General features: G+C 38.1%; 1 protein-coding gene across 2 annotated transcripts in view; it reads left to right on the forward strand.

Moving 5' to 3' along the window:
* HMGA2 (high mobility group AT-hook 2) overlaps positions 1 to 20,875 on the forward strand; it is a 141,296-nt gene that overhangs the window by 104,509 nt on the left and 15,912 nt on the right. The gene's annotated exons all lie outside the window — the stretch shown is intronic.

Consider the following 20,875-nt stretch of genomic DNA (forward strand, 5'->3'; position numbering starts at 1 on the left):
ATACAGAGATGTATATTTAAGGAGCTAATTTACACAAGTAGGTAGCAAAACCTTACACCAATTATTCAAGCACATGAAGCACCTTATACCAAGCACTTTGGTGAATACCCATTTCTACTCAATTTTAAACTAAATTCAACTGAAAATATCTCATTTTAAAGAGGATATTCAGTTGACTCACTGGGGAAAAACAATTGGATAAACTGACTGTTTGCCCTTACCCGGATAAAATCACTGATGAGTTGAATGCATTTTTGTAATGTGTCAAGACACTGGTGGCTTTAACCGTCACACATATTAAGTATGGGATATGTGGCGAGGAATGGAAGTTTTTATATACAGCAGTAAGAACTGTAGAGGGGGAAAACCGTGAAAGATGGAAGACAATGAGAAGAAAGAGGACAGAGATGATACACTCAAGAAAAGCTGCCTATTTCAGAGTAGAATATATTGTAAGCCCCAGTATAGTTGAATGCTTACAAGAGGAGAAGCTTTCAGCAACTCCTTTGTTTCTTAATGTATATATTATATCTGAACAGAATGCTTCTTTCCTGTGAGCTGGACAGTAGGAAGTAATCTATCTTCAACCTTGTTTGGTGTGTAAATAAAACTTCAGAAAGGGTCTGTTGAACTTTGGACAGGCAAGCTCCATGAGCTCTCCCTCACTCTTTGAGGCAGGTTAAAGGGTAGGGCCATGACCACCACCTTCATCCTTCAGGGACTATTTACAAAAGATTGAAAAATGTGCCCAGGGCCTGTACCTGGCCCTCTGTGAAACTAGCCCAACTCAAGTGGGCTGGCAGGCAAGCCTGGCTTTCATGGGGACAGAAGAGAGAGTTTAGGGTGAGCTTGGCATCTTTCAACACATGTTTTTTGGCTTCTCCTACTGAATTTGTAATTTCCATGATATTTGGTGGGAAAATGGACACTGGCTTCTTTTTCCTTTTGTCTGCTGCTTTGCAGCTATTGGGATTCTGAGCCTTGGGATAATGAAGCAGGCTGTCATTTCCTACCACCAAATAATGCATTACAAAGTGGAAATGCAAATTTCCTGTGCAAGCTCTAAGTAGCAGGTGGTATTTCCTTAATATATTGTTTTTGACCTTTGGGGAAATTGGTATTATGAGCTTACTTTGGAAAATTAAAATAGCATCAAGGTCCTACATTTTCAATAAAACAATCAATATCTTAAATTTTAAAAATCAGACTAGATTACAATACCAGGAAAAGACATACATATTTTGCTTTTATGTGTTAAAGTTTTGTAATTCAGGGAGGACAAGAAAAGGGATATGGTGCAGCTGAACTTTCTAATTCACTAAGACAGAAATAAAAGGAAAGAGAAAAATGTATATTTTTAAGTTTCAATTTAAACCATTGCTGTTAACTAAATGCTTTGATACGATCAGTCATACAAAGAGTTAAATTAAGCATGGAGCTGTTCAGATGGCAAATCTGAGTTGAGCTGAAGGTAAAAGACATCTGTATTTTTCATTCATTTGCTCAGCAGCACTAAATTTCAAGCTTGTTTTTTGTTCAGCATCAAAGAAAAGGTTGTTTTATGGTTATTGGATTTTTTTTAACCCACATATTTCATGAAAGAGACTCAAGTCACTGGGTCTTTATATTCTTTTAAGTTATTTTTCTGCCCACAGCCCTTCTGCAAGCCATCTTGTTGAAGAGGGAAAACATAATTTCATTCTTTTTCTCTTCCTTTGAAGAAAAAAATTTAAGAGATTTAAATACCGTTCACATTTTGGAACTTCCTTCTTTACCCCCTCCCGAAACCATAATCTCACAACTATGTAAAGCAATCAAATGTTGAAAGACTTAAGAGATTTTCACTCCCATAAATATCCTTTATATACTTATAACTGCTCTACTTATCAAGGGCAACAAGAATGGAACCCAGGAGCTAACTAAGTTTATAGACGTGTGTTTGTGTGTGTGTGTATCAATATATCCAGATGTGTCCAAATGTACACGGTATTTTTAGCATACAAATTGCTGATTAGGCATCTATATCATTTTTTCCTCTAAAATGTCTAAGTGCATGGATCTATTAGTGGATGGGCGCCAGAACGACACAGTCAATGGAGGACTGAAATATTTACCAAACCCAAGAAATGAAGGTTTGTTTGAATAGTTTAAACTTGACGGGAGGCTGAGACAAGAGGATCACTTGAGCGAGGAGTTCGAGGCTACAGTGAGCTCTACAATCATGCCTCTGCACTCCAGCCTCGGCGATAGAGCAAGACCCTGTCTCTCAAAAAAAATAAAATAAATTTGAGTAGAGTAAACTATGTAAACTTGGATAGTCTGGTAACCTTCATTCTTTAATTGTTCCATAGCTTATATTTGGCTTCAAGGTCCAGGTTTTCGAGCACAAGAAATCTGCGTTTTTCATTCTAAGAAGTATAAAGCAAGATAGTTATATTTCATGTGAGGTTCACATTAATTGTCATTGCGCCTCTTCTTCCCAGAAGGAAGAGGAAATGAGAGCTGGAGTCAACACTGGGTACTGTAAATGCTCATCTAATCTTGAAATCTCAGAGGTTATTAATTTTCCAGATAGTTGAGTTATTGCCTTCAAATTTTAACTTCAAATTTTATTAATGTGGTGGTATATGAAAATGCAGCCAATGTGCATGATATGTGTGTCTCAAACTATATTTATGAATTCACTAAATGTAATTTTATGTGTCTCTTGATAATGTTTGATTGTTAACATAAGCATCACTAGACTTGTCAAGTGGCAAAGATCATATTCTTTCATTCTTTCTTCCTTTCTCATTTCTTGAGTGCTGGCCATATGCCAGGAACTATGCACCCACTCTGGTGCTTGGTGTATAGAAGGCACTCAATGAATATTTATTGAATAAATGCAAAAAAAAATAAATGAATAAACAAGTTCAATGGATAGTTAAAAGGATAGTTTCGGTTCTGTAAACCTTGATTTGGGTATAGGACCAGTCACAGTGACATGACAGAGCTATTTGGTGATAAATAGTGTGGAGTGTATTTACCACCATGCAGTAATGCCCTGTCCCTCCTTGAATAGTAGTACAGATACGAGAGTGCTTTTTAAAATTTTTAATCATTGGCCACTTTCTCATGAAATTAGAGGGAAACTGTGCAGCAACAGGACTCTCTGGGCATTGTGACAAGTCTACTGTCTACAAAATTTGTGTTCAAGACAAAATCTAAAGCAACCATCTTTCAAAAGGATGTCCTCACTTTCTAAAAGACAATTATTGCAATGACTATAGCCAATGAGGTTTTTCTTGCCACTGCCATTCAAAACATCAGTGATTTTGGCATCTTGGGCACCGTACCAACTTGTTTTTTCTTTCCCACACCTCTGTCCCACATATGATAAGTTTATTCTTGGGTTGTGACAGAGGAGCATTCCTTATCACTTTGAGAAGTTCAGCTAGGATATTTAGGGGATGAATTGCATTCTTATGAATTCTTTATCATGATTACACTCCTATCTAGTATAATGTGAAGGTAAAGTAGGGCCTTTAGAGGTAGACTAGCATAGGTTTGAAATGTTTGCTTCATTCCTTACCAGCTTCCAAAAGTAACCTGGGGACATGTCCATGCTTCGTAAACATGGTGTCTTCATATACATGCTGATATACAGGAAAGATCTTTGCAGAACTCCATGAAAGTTTGTTTTTATTATTGTACCAAAGATTACATATACCTGACCAGACACAAAACTAAGCTGTAAGTTTTCTTCAAGCCTCCTTAATATTTTGTCCTTTAAGCATAAGCGATGTTGCAAAGCACCCCTTTAATTTATCGTGTGTAAACAATCACTAGAGTCTGCAAAATAGATTGCATTTCTTATGAACTCCATTTTGTAATAACATTTTGTATACTGAATGATGCATTCAGTGAATGAGGTAATTAATGCTAAAGGATAAAAAGATTATTTAAAAATTTACCAAACTATACCTTGCTTCCTTAGTAGCTATGCATAGGTAAGTATGTTGTTCTGAAATTATTGTTGACTGAAAGAATAAATATGAATGATAGTGGGAGCTATCCATTAAAAACATCTTTATTTTTTTAAACACTGGCATGCACTCTATAAGCAGTAAGCAAAAGTGACAATTTTTTCCTAATCACTAAATGTTTACTTACCATTTGTAAGAAGAGTTAACCTGTCCTTAATTTGTTTGAACCCCTGGGGCCATGAACAAACACCATAATAGAATGAAGAAAGCAATGCCAACATAGACCAATTTTGTCAGTAATAAAGAACTGTCCTGGGACAGAGTATGCCCAGATATGAGTTCTCAGAAAAAGCCACAGAACTCTTCTGTAAACTTCTATATCAACCATATCCTACCTCCTCTTCTGCCTCAGCTTGCAGTAGCAGAAAAAGTTTACATGTGTTTGTATATTCACTGAACAGTAGTCCTCAAAGAATAGGGAATTCTCACATCTTTTTAAAAAGAGCCACTTAAAGAAAATATATTCTAAGTGCTTTAATTCAGATTTAAATGGCTACATTGCGAGATATTATTCCATATAATTGGAGTAATTGCGAATTTATACAGATTTTCAACAGTGGCACTTTGTAATCATTGATAAAATACAGCAGGGTGGGGGGATAAAACCAGTATTGCTTGGATCCAGTGACATTTTCCCATGCTCACTTTTTCCAGTTGTGTAGCAATGACCATATTCTCTAATAACATTAGCATACTTTTATGCTTCGGTCTTTTTGCTTTTCATTAGGAGAATACTGGAATTCATGCTATAGAATGGTTCCTTTTATACTCCAGCCCACTTGTGCAACGACATTCCTGTGATTTTACTATCTAATATGTTGTGGCTATAACCAGAGAATGCAAAATTTGTCTTCCTGGGAGCCTTGGCCTCTATGTTTTCTACCAAATCATGCCTCCATTTTTTCTATAAAGGCTGTTGGTACACCCACAAATGTCATCTGTCTGTGACAAGCAGAACTGAGGCACTTTTGTTCTGATGCTTACATTTGTTCACATGAATAGAAGTTCCTCAGTTGAAAATGATTTGCACATAGGTTGAGGAACTGTGAATGAAATCACTCAACCTAGAGGCTGGCATTCTTCATGCTGCTGGCTGTTGATTTCTTCATCTTCTCCCTGAAGACCCTGCATGAGTGGTGAGTATCTGTAAAGGCACCAGGAGACCCAGACACCTCTGTGGCAGCCAAGCAGGTGTTACCCTGCAGGACTTAGAGGGATCTTAAGAGCAAGAGAAGGAAGGAGTGACTTATCTCACCAGTGGTCAGAGCAGAAAGTGCAGAGCAGCAAGTTGCAGGTTCTGGCAGTGATGGCTTCTGAACTGAAGAGCAACCAAACCCTCTTATGTAACCCTGTCACCACAGCTCAAAGGGAGGCTTTCTTGCCTCCCAGTAGAAGGGAACTGACAGAGCCTGTGTGGCTTTGCATCCTGAAGAATCTATAATTGTTGTGTCTGTTGAGAAAGCGTCAAGAAAATTGGATTGTTCCAACATTCAAGCTCTTCCATATTAGCTTTGTGTTCCATTTGAAAACAATAGGTTGAAAAAATAGCTTAATTCTAAGCTTATATGTATATGGGGAATTTTATCAATTATTAGCACCATTATAACTTGTTAAACAGTGAACTTATAGTTGAATGTGATCTATCAAATGGCTGCTTAACATTTGCTCAAGAATAATCTATGAGTCATCTAAGCACAAAGTAGCTATTTGAAAATTTGTTGAGTAAATGACATCTCTTTGACAGAAATATCTGCATAATTACAGTGTGTTATACATGCTCGTTATAGCCTAAGGACGTCTGTTTGAATTTGGGTTTTCCTTTTTTTTTTCTGTCTGCATAACACACATGCAGACATCATAGTTTGAATACTTACGGTTGTGATCTTGGAGAAAAGTGTATCTCTTTTCTCTTTAACAGCTTAAGCATACTAAAGGTAGTTTGTAAGCAACACATAACTTTGAACACGGAAAATTAAGTTTGCTTTTCATGAAATTCTAATTTTGTAACTTGTTGAGAGTTATTTTTAGAGAGTGGTAGCTTTTGAAGAAAAAGAAGTTTGTTTTTTTTTTTTCCTGAAATGTAATTGGTAGTCATTAATTACATTTTATAAAATATATGTTCCTTTCAAAAGCAATCTCAGACAATAGTACATTTTAAAGTCTGGATCACTTTCCCAGCAGCCCAGGGTGTTTTGAAGATAGGAGAACAAGGGAAGTACTTTAAGCCGTAAAGTCTTGCAGGGTAGCAGTTAAGTGCTTAAGGCAGTGCATTCTTGTTGCAGCGTCCTGTTACAGTAATATTATGAAAAAAAGCTACAGGGAATTCTCATACATGTCTAATACATATAGCTTTAATGTTCACTGGCTGGACCCATTCACAAATGGAATCTGTGGGTCAGATGTAGTTTGCAAGCCACTATTATTAAGCTGTTTTCCTTTTACTATTAAGTAATGGTTCCTTGTTAATATTATGAATGCATGTGTTCTTTGCTCTCTCTGTAAATCTTTTGTTCCAGTCATTTTTTTTTTTTTTTTTTGGCCTTACAAGAATGTGGGGGGAGGATATCCCTATCCACAAATCACGTACTTTAAATAGCCAGGCTAGAGCTGAATGAAGGAAATCAGTCTAGATAACATCTTTGTGAAATGTATGCCTATGAACTCTGCGTCACACAATACAAAGGAAATTGCCATTGTCCTGTACAAATTAGGTGAACAAAGCACATAAAAAAATCCTCTTCTGGTTGCCATATATATTCCTGTGCAGCTGAAACTAGAATTCCAAAGGCCACAGAAACGGCAAGGCTTAAGTGACAAATTTGCAAATCAGAGAGTGTAGGTTTTGCATTGATAATACAGAGAGATCTGTAATCATTTATCACAATGGTACCACATTTTTTGATACTGAACACTGCAGACCATAAACAATAAGGATTACATGACCACTGCTGCTACTGTGACTACTACTGCCATCACCGCCACCCTCCCTAGTGCTATTAAATCATGCTTATTAAGTTCTTACAGCCAACAATTGTGCTATATACTTTAGTGGCATTCATCATATTTAATCACCCCAGCAACCCACTGAGGAATCCACTTTATACAATTAAGGAAATTGAAGTTTAAATTGCTGCCAAGTCACACAGCTTATGCATACCTGGTCTCATACTTGATCCCGGAGGTCTTTCTGGCCCCAAAGCCCTGTTCTTCCCCACTATCTTGAACTTCCTTTCCCTGTATGTGAAGGGAATGGAACTCACCAGGTACCAAGATGTCACCTCCTAACCCTTACAAAGCCCAGTGAGTTGTTTGGAGGGGAATTTTTCCCAAGGCCAAAAAGCTGTCCCTGTAATACTCCAAAGTAACTTCGATATTCTGGAAAGAGCAACTACAATCAAAGATAGCACCTTACAAACATCCTTCCTTTATTTAAAAAAAAAAAAAAAAAAAAAAATTTTTAAGCTACTACCACCAACAGTTCTTCCCAAGATCAGAGATACCTGCACATCTGGCAATAAGCCCAGACATACCAAACTGTGTATTATCTAGAGCCAATGACTTGAATACCACTGCATCTGCAGAGAGACAAGCATCTCATTTCAATAGACAACTTGTTCCTAGAGTGGGATACTCCCCTGCTGAACTGACAGGGAGCCGGAAGAGCGGCATGGAACAAAGAGAATAGTTATGACTAGGCAGCAGACGGCCCCAAGCACAACCCCAGGTTCTGCTCTTCTTCAGCTTAACCAAGCAGAACTGCAGTTAACTCCCATTAAAAGTCAGTAGACATTTAGTCGGCTTCCAGAATGTGGGCAGAAGCTCATGTTAGTTATTTACTACCCATCTCTGGAATTCCTTTTGGACATGACCAATGAGTTACAGCTGGTCTTTAGGCAGTATGGCACACTCATTAACTAGCTGTCAGGAACAGCTACACCCTTTGGTCCACAAATCTGGATTTACCAGAGGAAAATTCCAAACAGACCAGGAAAGCAAAAACCACTGACACCATCTCCATAATAACTGTAAAACTGAAACATGTACGTTCTACAAAGAGGGCTGTTCTTCTGCCTCCTCAGAAACAATTTGACAAAGGCAAAAACTTTATGCACTACCCCTGGACAAACAATGCAAAGAAAAATGTTGTGCAGCTGATTTCAGAGTCAAGAGGGTGCTTCTTACCAACCCTCAAAGAAAAACCAGCACAGAGAATAGTAAAATGTGCAAAGCCAAACTGGTTGCTACTCTCTATCCATTCCCCAGCTTCCTTTGTTCACAGAAAGTGACCCTCTCCATGGCCCTGGGGTAAATCTGATCTGTCCATGGTTGTCATGCTGGTCCCATTCCCCTCGCAGGGCAGTTCTGGCCTGTTAAAAAGGGCGGTGAAATCTGCAGGGACTGTCGGAAGAGACTCTCTCCTTCTGCTGGACATTGACATTTCTGGAAGTGCCACTGTGAATGGCCACTGCAAATGACTGTACCCATTTTGTGATTCTGAAGGAAATAGACTGAGAATAAATGTCAACTGGCAGAGCGGAAAGAAAGAATCTGAAGCTCCGACATTTCTTGATCCACTGAAATTACCAACTTTAAACGTGCATCATCTCCAGGCTTTTTGTTATGTTAAGTAAATAATATCCTTATTATTAAATCAGTTTGAATTGGGGTTCACTGTTATACCCAAAAGCATACAGTAGGAATTTTCTTTGGTGGGCTATTTGAGACTTGTCAGAATTCATTATCTACAGTCTTACAAATCGGTTGGATTTCCATTACCTTCTTACATACACTGATCTGCTGGAAATATAGGGAGATCAAATCATATTTAATATGTCTTTTAAAATGTACTCATTTTCTTCTAGCCACTTTTGGAACTCCAAAAAAGTAACTCTGTCATGCTAACAACTCCCTTGTTAGAGAAAAGAATTGTGGGTGTGTAAGCATTGTTTTCCCATGACAATGTTTCTTTTTAATTATTTATTTATTTAGAGACAGGGTTTCACTCTGTCACCCAGGCTAGAGTGCCAGTGGCATGATCACAGCTCATGGCAGCCTTGACCTTCCCAGGCTCAGGTGATCCTACCGCCTCAGCCTCCCGAGTAGTTGAGACTACTGCTATCAAATGGGTGGCATGTACCATCACACCCAGCTAATTTTTGTACTTTTTTGTAGAGATAGAGTTTTGCCATGTTGCCCATGCAGGCCTTGAACTCCTAGGTTCAAGCCATCCTCCCACCTCATCCTCCCAAGCAGGTCACTGGGCCCTCCAAATCTAAGAGTCATGTCCAGGAATCAGCATTTCTAACAAGCACTCTTTTATGAGATATATGGAAGGCATGACTTAGCGCTTGAGGAAGAAGAGCTAGAAGAGGAGGAGGACTTCTTCCAGGCAATGAGAGGCCTTAGAAATTAGTTGGAAACCTTTTTTTAATATTTACTTCTTCCAGAAGACTAGAAACATGGTAGGGACTGAGTGAGTGAGGTGGATGGCCAATTTCCCTGCTTTAGGAAGATTCTCCCTGAAATTTTCCATTGATGTTATGGTCTGCTCAATGTTTGTAAACACAGCTTCTCTGAGACTGGAGCATGAAATGGTGTGTCGGTAGCTTTGACTGGTAATGTGCCTTAATATAAATATGTATAAACATTATATGTACGCACACATATGCAAACATACAAGTTTTTTAAAATTTTTATTTTTATTTTTATTTATTTATTTTCTTTTTTTTTGAGACCGAGTCTCGCTGGATCACCCAGGCTGGAGCACAGTGGCGTGATCTCGGCTCACTGCAACCTCCGCTTCCCAGGGTCAAGCTATTCTTTTGCCTCAGCCTCCTGAGCAGCTGTGAATACAGGCACCTGCCACCACGCCTGGCTACTTTTTGTACTTTTAGTAGAGATGGGGTTTCACCATGTTGGCCAGGCTCGTCTCAAACGCCTGACCACCTGCCTTGACCTCCCAAAGTGCTGGGATTATAGGCATGAGCCACCACACCCAGCCACATACAAGCTTTAAATGAAGTGTTTTAAATGACTTCCTCTGTATTTATAGATCATGAGTAAAAAAGAATGTCACGGATGGTAACATTCTAAAGAAATGAACACAGGCACAGGAGCACCAGCCAGTGAACACAGAGACCATACTGGACAAGGGACTAAAGGCAAGAGACGTGGAGATTTATTGATTAGAAAGCCATGTGGTTGGGAAGGGGAGAGGTGTGATGATGTAGATGGGCCTACATCATTATGGGAAGGACTCGTATGGCATCTGTATGGGGAACAAGCATTTTTATTCTTCTTCATATTTTGGTCACAGACATTAACATATAATATATGAGACTGTAAAGTCCAGAGATACAGGAACTGTGCCTGTATATTTTCTATATCATAGATACCACAGAATTTATAGCTAACATTTGTAACATAATCAAATATTATAGCAGGTAATAAACAAGAGAGGAAAAAAACAAAAATAAGTCATTAACATTTATCATGGATATTTTAGCCTTCTTAGCCTTACCCGAATTTATTTTCTACAGTTTTCAAAAGGAATAATAGAAATAAAAGGGTTAAAGAAAGTATAGATAGATAGATATAGCTATACATAAGAATAACAGGATAGGATTTCTACTTTTATAGAAATCTAGTGAGAAACAAGATGCTCCCTATATTTCTAAAACATCTTGAACTTTTTGATGAGAAAACTTTTTTCAGAGCAAAGCTGTTATTATAAAAATAGTATTCTACTGCTGATTTGTCCTTTAAATATATTAGAAACATTCTTTTGAACTAAGATCTTTTAAATTGTTACATTAAAATGCAGTTTTTCTCCTTATTTGGTCATTTTTCTTCTTAGTGAAATCATAGTCCTAGAAAGCTAGATTTTTATTATGTTTTCAAAAACAGATGCTATTTTTATAGATAAAAGAGGATGGTTGCATATAACACTGATTTTCTTCATTAAAAAAAAAAAAAGCACGGAATATGCTGAATAATTGCCCAAAATTCTTTTCTGGGGCAGTGTAGAATAGTGGAAAGGGAAAAAGATGTGGAGCTATACAACCTGGGCGGGTGTTATAGCTTCATTATATGCTGGCCTTGGAATGTTTTGCAAGTCAGTTACTGTCTTTTGGATTCAGCTTCTGCATGCATGAATCTGAATGGCAATACATCTGTACATGGTTGTTGTAAGGGTTAAAATCAGTCAGTGCACTTTTAAATCACGTTACAAACTGTGTCACTATTATTATATGACACATACAAACTATGTGTCATTATCATCATATGATCGATATCAACAAAATGAAAACTCATGTCAGCTCATCTTGAAATGAAAGAATGTTTGATTCCATGGATGTGATCGTGAAGCCGAGTTCAGAGAGATATTTCTGGAATATTCTATACAATGCTAAACAAAGATAAGCAGTTTTTAAGTTAACAGAATGCTGACCCCAGAATCATCCATTTTAGAGAAGTTGAGCTGAGTTGGGTAGTTCAAAACAGTTGCCTGAAGCTCCACTTAGGTTTGAGATGGAGTAGATTTGGAAGACAAGACGAATGAAGTATTTGATTGTCTAAAAAAGGGAATGGAGACACTTTAATTTACAGCTTCTGAGGAAAGGTCATCAATCCAGAGAAGACAGTGAAGGAAGGTCCAGGAAGAAGGTATCCTCTGGAAAGGCCAGGGTGTCAGGGCCACTGTGGAAGTGTGAGCATGTAGCAGAAAGAACTCACTTCACAACTGTTTAGAAACGTTAAGGATATAAGCTAATGTTCGGGAATAGTTAACGTTTCTCGGATTGAATATTAAGCTTCCTCCAAGGAAAACAACTCAACTGCTAAAGTCAGCCCTAAACTAGTGCCAAGAAAATAGTGCTAAATTAGGATTCTAGGAGAGATATGACTCAGTTAAGTATCATAGAGCACTCAACCCATAAACTATCCCTTTGTAGTCCTTGAGAACATAAGAGATTACAAATAAATGTACTGACTCTTTCCTTAAGGAAAAGAAATGCCTAAAATCATGATTCAGCTTTTTAAATTCAGTTTCCATGTGTACTGCTATAGGTGCTGGGAAATACTTGATAGTCAAATCATTTTGTAAAACCATTTCAAATGTTTAGTCTAAGACCGGGCAAATGTTCTTGGAACCAAATACATTTTCTGGGTATTGATTCTAAATCTCTTTAGTCAGAATGAAAGTAATAAGAACTGTTTTAAAAATCATATTATTTCTATAAGCTTATGGGCAAGCGTACAAGAAAAGATATACATGTTCCATGTCAAATTGCGTGTATCTAGTTCAAGTCCTGATCTGATGTAATATAATGACTATCTGAATAATTGGCCAAATGTCAAGAAGATGGATATCTTAAAGAGACTTTCAAGTATATTGCCAACATGATTGGAGTATTAACAACAAGTTTGGATATTAATTCTTGGTAATCTCCAATAGCATCTAATTTCATTTCCATTATTTCATAGATGCCTCCTTTTCATCTAATATTGAGCACTAATTAGTCTTCATTTGGCTGGAGTTGACATTAGCTAAAGTTTGAACTTAGGCTATAGCATCTATGCATACTTGTTTGATTTGTGAAAACCCAGCAGCATGGCAGTTTTATTCATTTTCCTGTGCTGGCTCTTAAGCACATGTGCATATGCAAAGTGACCTAGCTTTGTGAATGGTCATACACAGAGAAAAAGAAATACATATAGAATAAATAATTTGAGCCTTAAAAATATATATATGTATATATGTGTGTGTGTGTGTATATATGTGTATATGTATGTATAGCGCTCCTGTTTTGAAAACTTGTAGCAATAGGAAATAGGACTGAAACATTCATTCTTTTCTATGAAGTAACGTTAATCTCACAATTTTCACTTCACTTTTTGACTAAGGGTGGATTTTTCCCCTAAAATCTTAGAGAATCATAAAAATTGAGATGCAAAGTCGACTCCTGAGACTGTGTATTCCTTTACTCCACATGTGTGTGACTGTTTACTTCAGACTACTTTATGTTCCTCAAAGCACAACCATCTCCCGTAAAACAAAAATCTCTATTAAACTGCTATAACTCGGGAGCACACCAGAGCATCCCCTTGACACTAACCATGGTTTGACAACACTATCCCCAAACCACATCTTTTGCTTTTTAATTTGTTAAGCTTAATTGTAATCTTTAACTTTCCAAAGTGAAGGCAAAGAAATTTTCTTACTGTATTTCTTTGTGATAGGGAAAAAGTGATACTTTTCTTCTACTTCGTCTTCAAATTTCTTCTGGAATTTTTTTTCAGTGACCTTATCTCTACTTTCTTATTTTCCCTATTATAAAGAAAATAGTCATCTCTTCTTTCCTACATTTATCTTTTCCATATTTGATCAGCACGCCTCCCCACACTTAAGAAAACATTGTAGGAAAAAATATTAATCTACAATTGTACATTGTACTCTAATATCTGTGTTTCATTTGTCTCCCCCATTAGACTCTAGGCTTCTTTAAAGATTTCTTCTTTGTTTTCTACACCCAGTTCCTGTCTGTCATATAGTTCAAATATCAATTAGTATTTGATGGGCCAATGAACCACTTCATCAGGTCAGAATCCAGAAGGATGCATTTTGAAACTAATCATGACACTGTGATTTTTAAAGGGCTTCCCATTGATCTTTTCACTCCATTCCAAAGGTGTCTCAAAGGCACCCGAGGGAAGGCAAAAACTCCGAAGTATCAGCCCCCCAATCTGTTCTCATGAGAGCTGCTATGGCTCATTGCCACACATACGCAGTCTGATGTTAATCAACACTAACTAGAGCAGCTTGTGGCTATTCTCATCCTTGAGCAGATGAAACGAGGCCAGCAGCAGTGAGGGCACTTTGCTATAATAATCCAATAAATACTTTTGAAATGATGCTTACTTTTGTCTTTTGCATTAAAGTCTAAGTGCAAAGCCAAGAGAATAGAAAATAAAGAACACTTCCCCTTTTCCACAATACCAAGCAGAAATTCCAGAGATTTTGCCAAAACTCCCCCATAGATTTATCACTTCTTGGGAGACTTTGTACAGAGAACTACAAAATCTCCTTTGCACCATAAGGGCCAGATGTTACTGTTGAATTGTAACCACCCGTAGCTACATGTGTACACACATTGCACAGTCATCTCTAAATGCACACAGGAGGCACGAGGAATGGAAGTTAAGGCCTAACTTAGGCTTTTTCTAGGTTCAGAAAAAACTCTCACTAGCTACTCCTGGTAGATGGTTTCTCCTCTTTACCAAAGCCTCCCATCACTAGGAGGCAGGTTTATTTCCAACTCAGGAAGCACTAAGACAGAAAAGCTTTCAACCCCAGAAGGGTGGTGCCTAGAGGTGTGATTTGTGTAGCTAACTATAGCTGAATCTCATCCTCACAATGTTGCATCAACATTTGATCTGAAATAAATCCTTCAAACTTCAGATATACCATATTCCTATCTAATTATCAAAATACATTCCTTAGGTCCATTAAAACTTTTTGATCACTTACTATTGTAGAATACCTCAAACTGAACTCCCCTATATCTGATCAATACCTGAGTTGACCATTAATTTTAAATTTAATTCAAAGTGACAGTTTTCATTCTAGACCTTCCCTGGATAGCCACAGAGAAGTGTTATGCACAAATTATTTCAGCCATTCAGTTTCAGTGAAGAGGTAGAGTTCAGGTGGATTTGGAGTGGGTATGAGAATCTAGCCAGATGGCCACAGACAGTCCTGGTGCTCTGAAAGAACAACCACAGCATAAGCAAGAAACTGGAACACCATGCCTGGTATAGGCCAATCCCTCCTTTCACTGCAATCTGGCAGCTTTTGGTAAAGTAAGTGTAAGGGGAAGGATCCAGGCTGGAGAGGAGTGAGCAGGAAAATTGAGTACAGGATCTCAGAAGGTACAAAAAGGTATGCAGAAGGTACAAAAATCTCTTGGCTAATACAGCTTAATGACACGCACAAAAATTACTCTTACTGAATTAGAAAGACCTTACCTTGATTGTATGGGATTAAACCATATGAAATTGCTGATAATTGATTGGTTTCGACCTACAAAAATGCCTGTTCATGTGGCTCAACCTGATAGTACGAGTCACACGGTGAATGCTGTGAAGACGCTCTGCCTCCACCTATCCTGGCGATACAGTTCTGCAGGAGGATTTGCATCTAAAAATCAGAGATTTTTGTTTTTTCAGAGTCAGAGTCTTGCTCTGTTGTCCAGACTGGAATGCAGTGACTACTCACAGGTGCGATCATAGTACACTGCAGCCTCGAACTTCTGGACTCAAGAGTCCTTTTTCCTCAGTCTCCCAAGTAGCTGGGACTAAAAACATGTGCCAACATGCCTAGTCCTAAGATTTGTTTTTAGTTGACCTCCCCTGGAGCTCTGGTTTTCCATTGAGGGGCCTCAGGGGCATCCTGGGAGGGCAGACATGGGTTGGAGTAGAGGCCACGTGAATGAGTCTCAGAAATACCATTTTGTTTGCTTTCTGTTGTAGGGTCCCCACATAAGATCTAACATAAAAGGTGTGGGGGAGATTCTTATGCTTTAAAAAAAAAAAAAAAAAAAAAAAGTGGTTCAAAGCCTCCAAAGCCTGAAGTTCATTGTTTGAAAAGTGACCCAAACACAAATCTTGACATTCTGGAATATTGAAGTTTTAAAACTGTAAATCCGGAGGGCCATGAACAAACATGTCAATCACGTAATTTCATGAAAGACAAATTCTTGATAATGGTCATCCTCCTTCAGCCAGGTAAACATCAAATTCAAAGAAAATATATTCAGGACAGCAGTGTGAAATTTCTGAGGATAAGAGCATATTTCGCAGCATATAAATGAGAGTGGATCTCGGTGAATGTTCTATACAGAAAGAAAGGTTGTGTTATGAACCTTTAAATAACTTTGGACAAAGGGTGAAGAAGGATATTGTTCACACCACAAGTCAAAAGCTACTCCCATCAATGTGCCCCAACCACACAAGTCAAGGCTGCTGCTGGCCTTGATGGTTCATGGCCATTTGGAGTGTTTGCAGAGAGATTTGATGACTACTTGTCTAGAATTTGAGCTGTGTCTACTTATTCAATATTTTGGGACATTTTTCCTATAAATAACCAATCAATTTGGTCTAGAAAGCAGTGAAGTGATAAGTAATAGGTCTATGTATTTATTGAAATGTTGTCTGTATGATAGGGATATATTCATCTGTCAGTTCAGGCAGATAAAACTGGTTACACTTGTGTGGATACAAACATGATCATAAACCTCACTAGTTCAATGAGCTGGCTTACATCTAAAGGACTCTTTTGGAAGTTTAAAAACAAATATCTTTTGCATAAACATTTTTAATATGACACCATATTTAACTTAAAATTTTAAATAACAGATGATCCTGTGAGATGTTATTTTATGAGGTGTGAAGGGCCCCCAAAATGTCACTCTCATTGAGGAATTTTTATAGAAATTAGGGTTTTTACATCCTTTTTTAGTAAATGGCTAGAAGATCTGTCTTACACTATATTGCTATGAGACTGGAAAACAATCTACATGAAAAAAGATTATGCTAGGGCACAGAAGTACCTATTGGTTGAACAATGGTCATATGATTTTTAAAACAAAATCATACGATTTCAAAACAAAGTGGGCAAAATCACCCACTACTGGCTGGCAAGAAGCAAAGGATCTAATTATATTAAAATTCTGCTGCTTACATTAAAGCCAGAGACTCATCTGCACAGAGAGCCATGTGAAGGGCTTCTTTCTTTCTAAGGTCAACTTAAGACCCTTTGCATAATAATCATGTTTGCTTTACCATACACTGTGCCTAATTTTTTTTAAAAAATTAAGTTGGTAAGCTCAATTCAAGCCTCTTTTTATTTAATGTTTAGATTAGTACTAAAATGAACTACTAATGTCTGGGTCCTTTGTTAGCAAGGATTTTCTTTCAATGCCTACCAGAAGGAGTGGCTTAGCTGTCTGAGTATCAGCTTTAAAATACCTAGACTTCCTGGAACCATGGATTGTATTCTTAGGAGGGCCGAGGAACTTCTTAATTATTCTGAAATAGGTGGAATGGCAGACCATTTCCTACACAAGTGTCTTTCTACAAAATCTTAAAAATCCAGATACTCTGTGGATTTTAAAAATTCAGTAACTTTTTTTCTTTCATTTGGAGAACTGCTCGTCTGCTGTATGACCTCAGAAACCCAAAACTATGTCCTTTCCTTTTGCTTATCCTCTACAGTTTCTTAGCATGTTGTACCCTAAGCTATTTGTATATACTTTAACAATGATATTTATTTATTTGCAAGCATTATACTTTCAATTGTGGCTGAGCTAGTCCATTCTAAGGGCTAGACTACAGAGCACTACTCACTGAAATCCATGTGGTTAGAAAGAGCTCTTCTTAATCTTCACATGATATGTTCAACTGATGGGGTCTTTGAGTTCTCACCATTTTTTTTTCTTTAGAGGCAGGGTCTTGCTCTGTCACCCAGGCAGGAATGCAATGGTGTGATCATAGCTCACTGCAGCCTCAACCTCCTAGGCTCAAGCAATCCTCCCACCTCAGCCTCCTGAGTAGCTGGGAGTACAGGCATGCACCACTGCACCTGGCTAATTATTTTTAATAGAGGTGAAGTCTTGCCAGGTTACCCAGGCTGGTCTCAAACTCGTGAACTCAAACAATCCTCCCAAAGTGCTGAGATTACCGGCATGAGCCACCGCATCTGACCAGAGTTTTATTTTAACATCTATTAATCCAAAACATTTCTTCAAAGTCCTTTGGTGATTTTGTCAATGCTGCTATTGATGTTTTGTTCTGGGAGGAAGCTCTGTTTCACCCCATTGTATTTTAGAAGTTTAAATGCAACCATGGAATGAGGATTTTCATTACAAGCTTTTTGAAAGGTGCAATAGTCTCAACATCATGAATTCAAAATCTCAGTGCATTGAAGGGTTTGCATGCCAACTTGACAAAGTGCCTAAATTATATAAACTCCCTATGTGCACACTTAGAATTGGATCATCAGATTTGTCTAAACAACTTGAAAGGCTTTGCTATGTGTTCACTAGAATGGTCATTATGATGTCCACACCTTTAAGAGGGACTTATCCCCTCCACAATTGATAATGAAGGAAGAATCTCCAAGTGAGGTGAGGCTGCTGGACTTTGCAGGGCTGACTCTTGTCCCCTGGGATTCACTTTTCATCAGCAACCTGGAGGAATCAGAACTAGGCCTTGCTGAACAATCTGGAGTTGAAAATCAAAGCTGGGGAAGTACAGCTTCTCCTGGATTGGATATTGATTTGACTTTTTTCTTTTTTCTTTTTTTTTCAAGGAACAGACTGGGTTTCTTCAGAGCATTATATCAGGGATTAAGAGAATCAGTAGACTCAAGTTGTTTTAGTTTTAGAAAATGATCTCAGAAGATTATTTAAATTCCCTAGGCCTTGGTTTCCCTGTGAGAAAATGAAAACAGTAAGGCCTGGACCCTCCCAGTAACAAAGGGGCAGATGTTAAAAATATAAAGGATTTTAGCTTTTATATAGGAAATGCATGTGCAAAATATTACTCATTTTTTAAGGTGCATGGACATTTACTGTTAACGGCACAGAAGACTCATATGTATCGCTGATATTATTCAGGTCTTATAAAAAATCCTGTGGCCAGTTGTGTTTTTAATGCCAAGAACCCTGAGGAGCAACTGGTTTCTAAGTATCAACACTTAGTTCTGAGCCGAGAGATGCCTCAAGGAAGATAAGAGACTTACAGTTTGTTTGGCGTCCAAAAAGCTTTCCAGACAGCAGTTTGTTTCCTTCCCCTTTTTATGAATGGTGGTAGTATTATGCTTCAGTCTGCGTTTTCTACCAAAGCCATTCATAAAAATAAAAACAAAACAAAATAACAACAACAAAAACTTTCCCGGCACAGTCTGGAGCCATTGGGTGCCAGAGGCTGGGAAAACATCCTGGCAGCCATAACCCCAACCAACATTGAAAGTATTCAAGGGTCTGTTTGTTTGGTGGTCTGAAAAGTATGAAGTGCTGTGTCTGAGGGTAGCTGGTAGAAGTTCCGTGACACGGACTAGGCCGGGAGCCAGGGCTGGCAGAGATTCAGACATTGTCTTTCCCCTCATTGAAGTGTCAGGACCTAATTCATGGAAAATTGGGTGAGCTGGCAGCCCTTTCAGAGGATTTCATTGAGCTGCAGTGTGCAGGAGTCACATGAATGCGGGAGCCTCGGCCAAAAAAGGAGGGGGATTTCTGAGCAGTAGGAACCAGTCAGCCTGCAAGAATGTGTGTAGATTTGAAACGGTTTGGGAGTAAACATGTGTACAGGTGTAATCGACAGGGAAAAGGGGGAGGAAGAAGAGTGCTGTCTTCTTCCAAATGGCCCTTTGGAAATGAATCCTCTAATAGCCCACGCTTTTGTGTCCTAAGAGGCAAAAAGTTCTCATTGTTCTTAGTTCGATTTCCCCTGGAGAAAATATCATCTCAAAACTTGGGCTTTTGTGATGACCTCATCTCTACTGTGGTTTAAAGTCAAAGGGAAGAACGTCTTTTCCTTTGAGCAAAAGTACCTTGCCATTTATTTTATTTTTATGCTGTCCATCTAAAAACAAGAAAAGTTCTGATGATTTTTATATGGAATTTTTAATGTACCAGCAATAAACCACCGTACCACTGAGAGGAACTCTGAGAGGAAGGGGCTCTCAGAATGAATGAACAGGGGCTAGTGAATAGTGAAGGTGTTCTAACTGCTGTTATTTGGGAGAACTGTGACAATTTTATTTTTCACTGGCGCAAGAACGCATGTCACTATCCACATCAGAGTACTTCAGGTGTACTCACAAATCTCAGTGATGTGTAGATAGAATAATGCATGCCTGTATTCAGACATGAGAGTGAGGACTGGAAGTAAATAATCCATCGAAAAGCTCAGGCTTCAAATCCACCTTTTATAACGCCAAAGTAATAACAAGTACTTTCTAATACTCTATTGGAAAGTTAGGCAGGCAGAAAAACATTCCCTCGGATGTTTCACTCAAAAGAGAGAGTTTTGCTCTACATATACAATAGATATAGATATAACACAATATTCTTCCTAGGATACCATCAAGAAACTGAACAAACTCACAGAATGGGAGAAAATATTTGCAAATCATAAGGGACTTGGATGTAAAACATTAAAAGAACTCTTACAACTTCGTTATGAAGAGATAGCAATTTTTTTTTAAATGGGCAAGGGATTTAAATAAACATTTCTCCCCAGGAGACATATAAATGGCCAATAAGCACATGAAAAAATGCTCAACATCATTAGTTGTGAGAGAAATTCAAATCGAAACAGCAATGATGTTTAACTTCACACCCATTTGGATGTCTATAAGCAAAAAGACAGGCAATAACAAGCATTGTCATGTATACAGAGCAATTGGAACTCCAGATTCATTGCTGGTGAGACTGTAAAATGGTGCAGCTGCTTTGGAAAGGTGTCTGGCAGCTCCTCAAAAAGTGAAACAAAGAATTACAGTATGACGCAGTGATTCCACTCCCAGGTATATACCCAAGAATGAAAACATGTTCGCATGAAAATGTGTATATAAATGTTCATAGTAGCATTGTTCATAATAGCCAAAAGGTGGAAACACCCCAGATGTCTGCCAGCTAATGAATGGATAGGTAAAATGTGGTATATCCATACAAGGGAATATTATTTAGCATAAAAAGGAATGAACTGCTGATGCTACCACATGGATGACCTAGAAAACCCTAGGCCAGTGAAAGAAGTCACACACAAAATACTCTACATATATTGTA

This window comes from Theropithecus gelada, chromosome 11, assembly GCF_003255815.1.
Source record: "Theropithecus gelada isolate Dixy chromosome 11, Tgel_1.0, whole genome shotgun sequence".
NCBI lineage: Eukaryota > Metazoa > Chordata > Mammalia > Primates > Cercopithecidae > Theropithecus > Theropithecus gelada.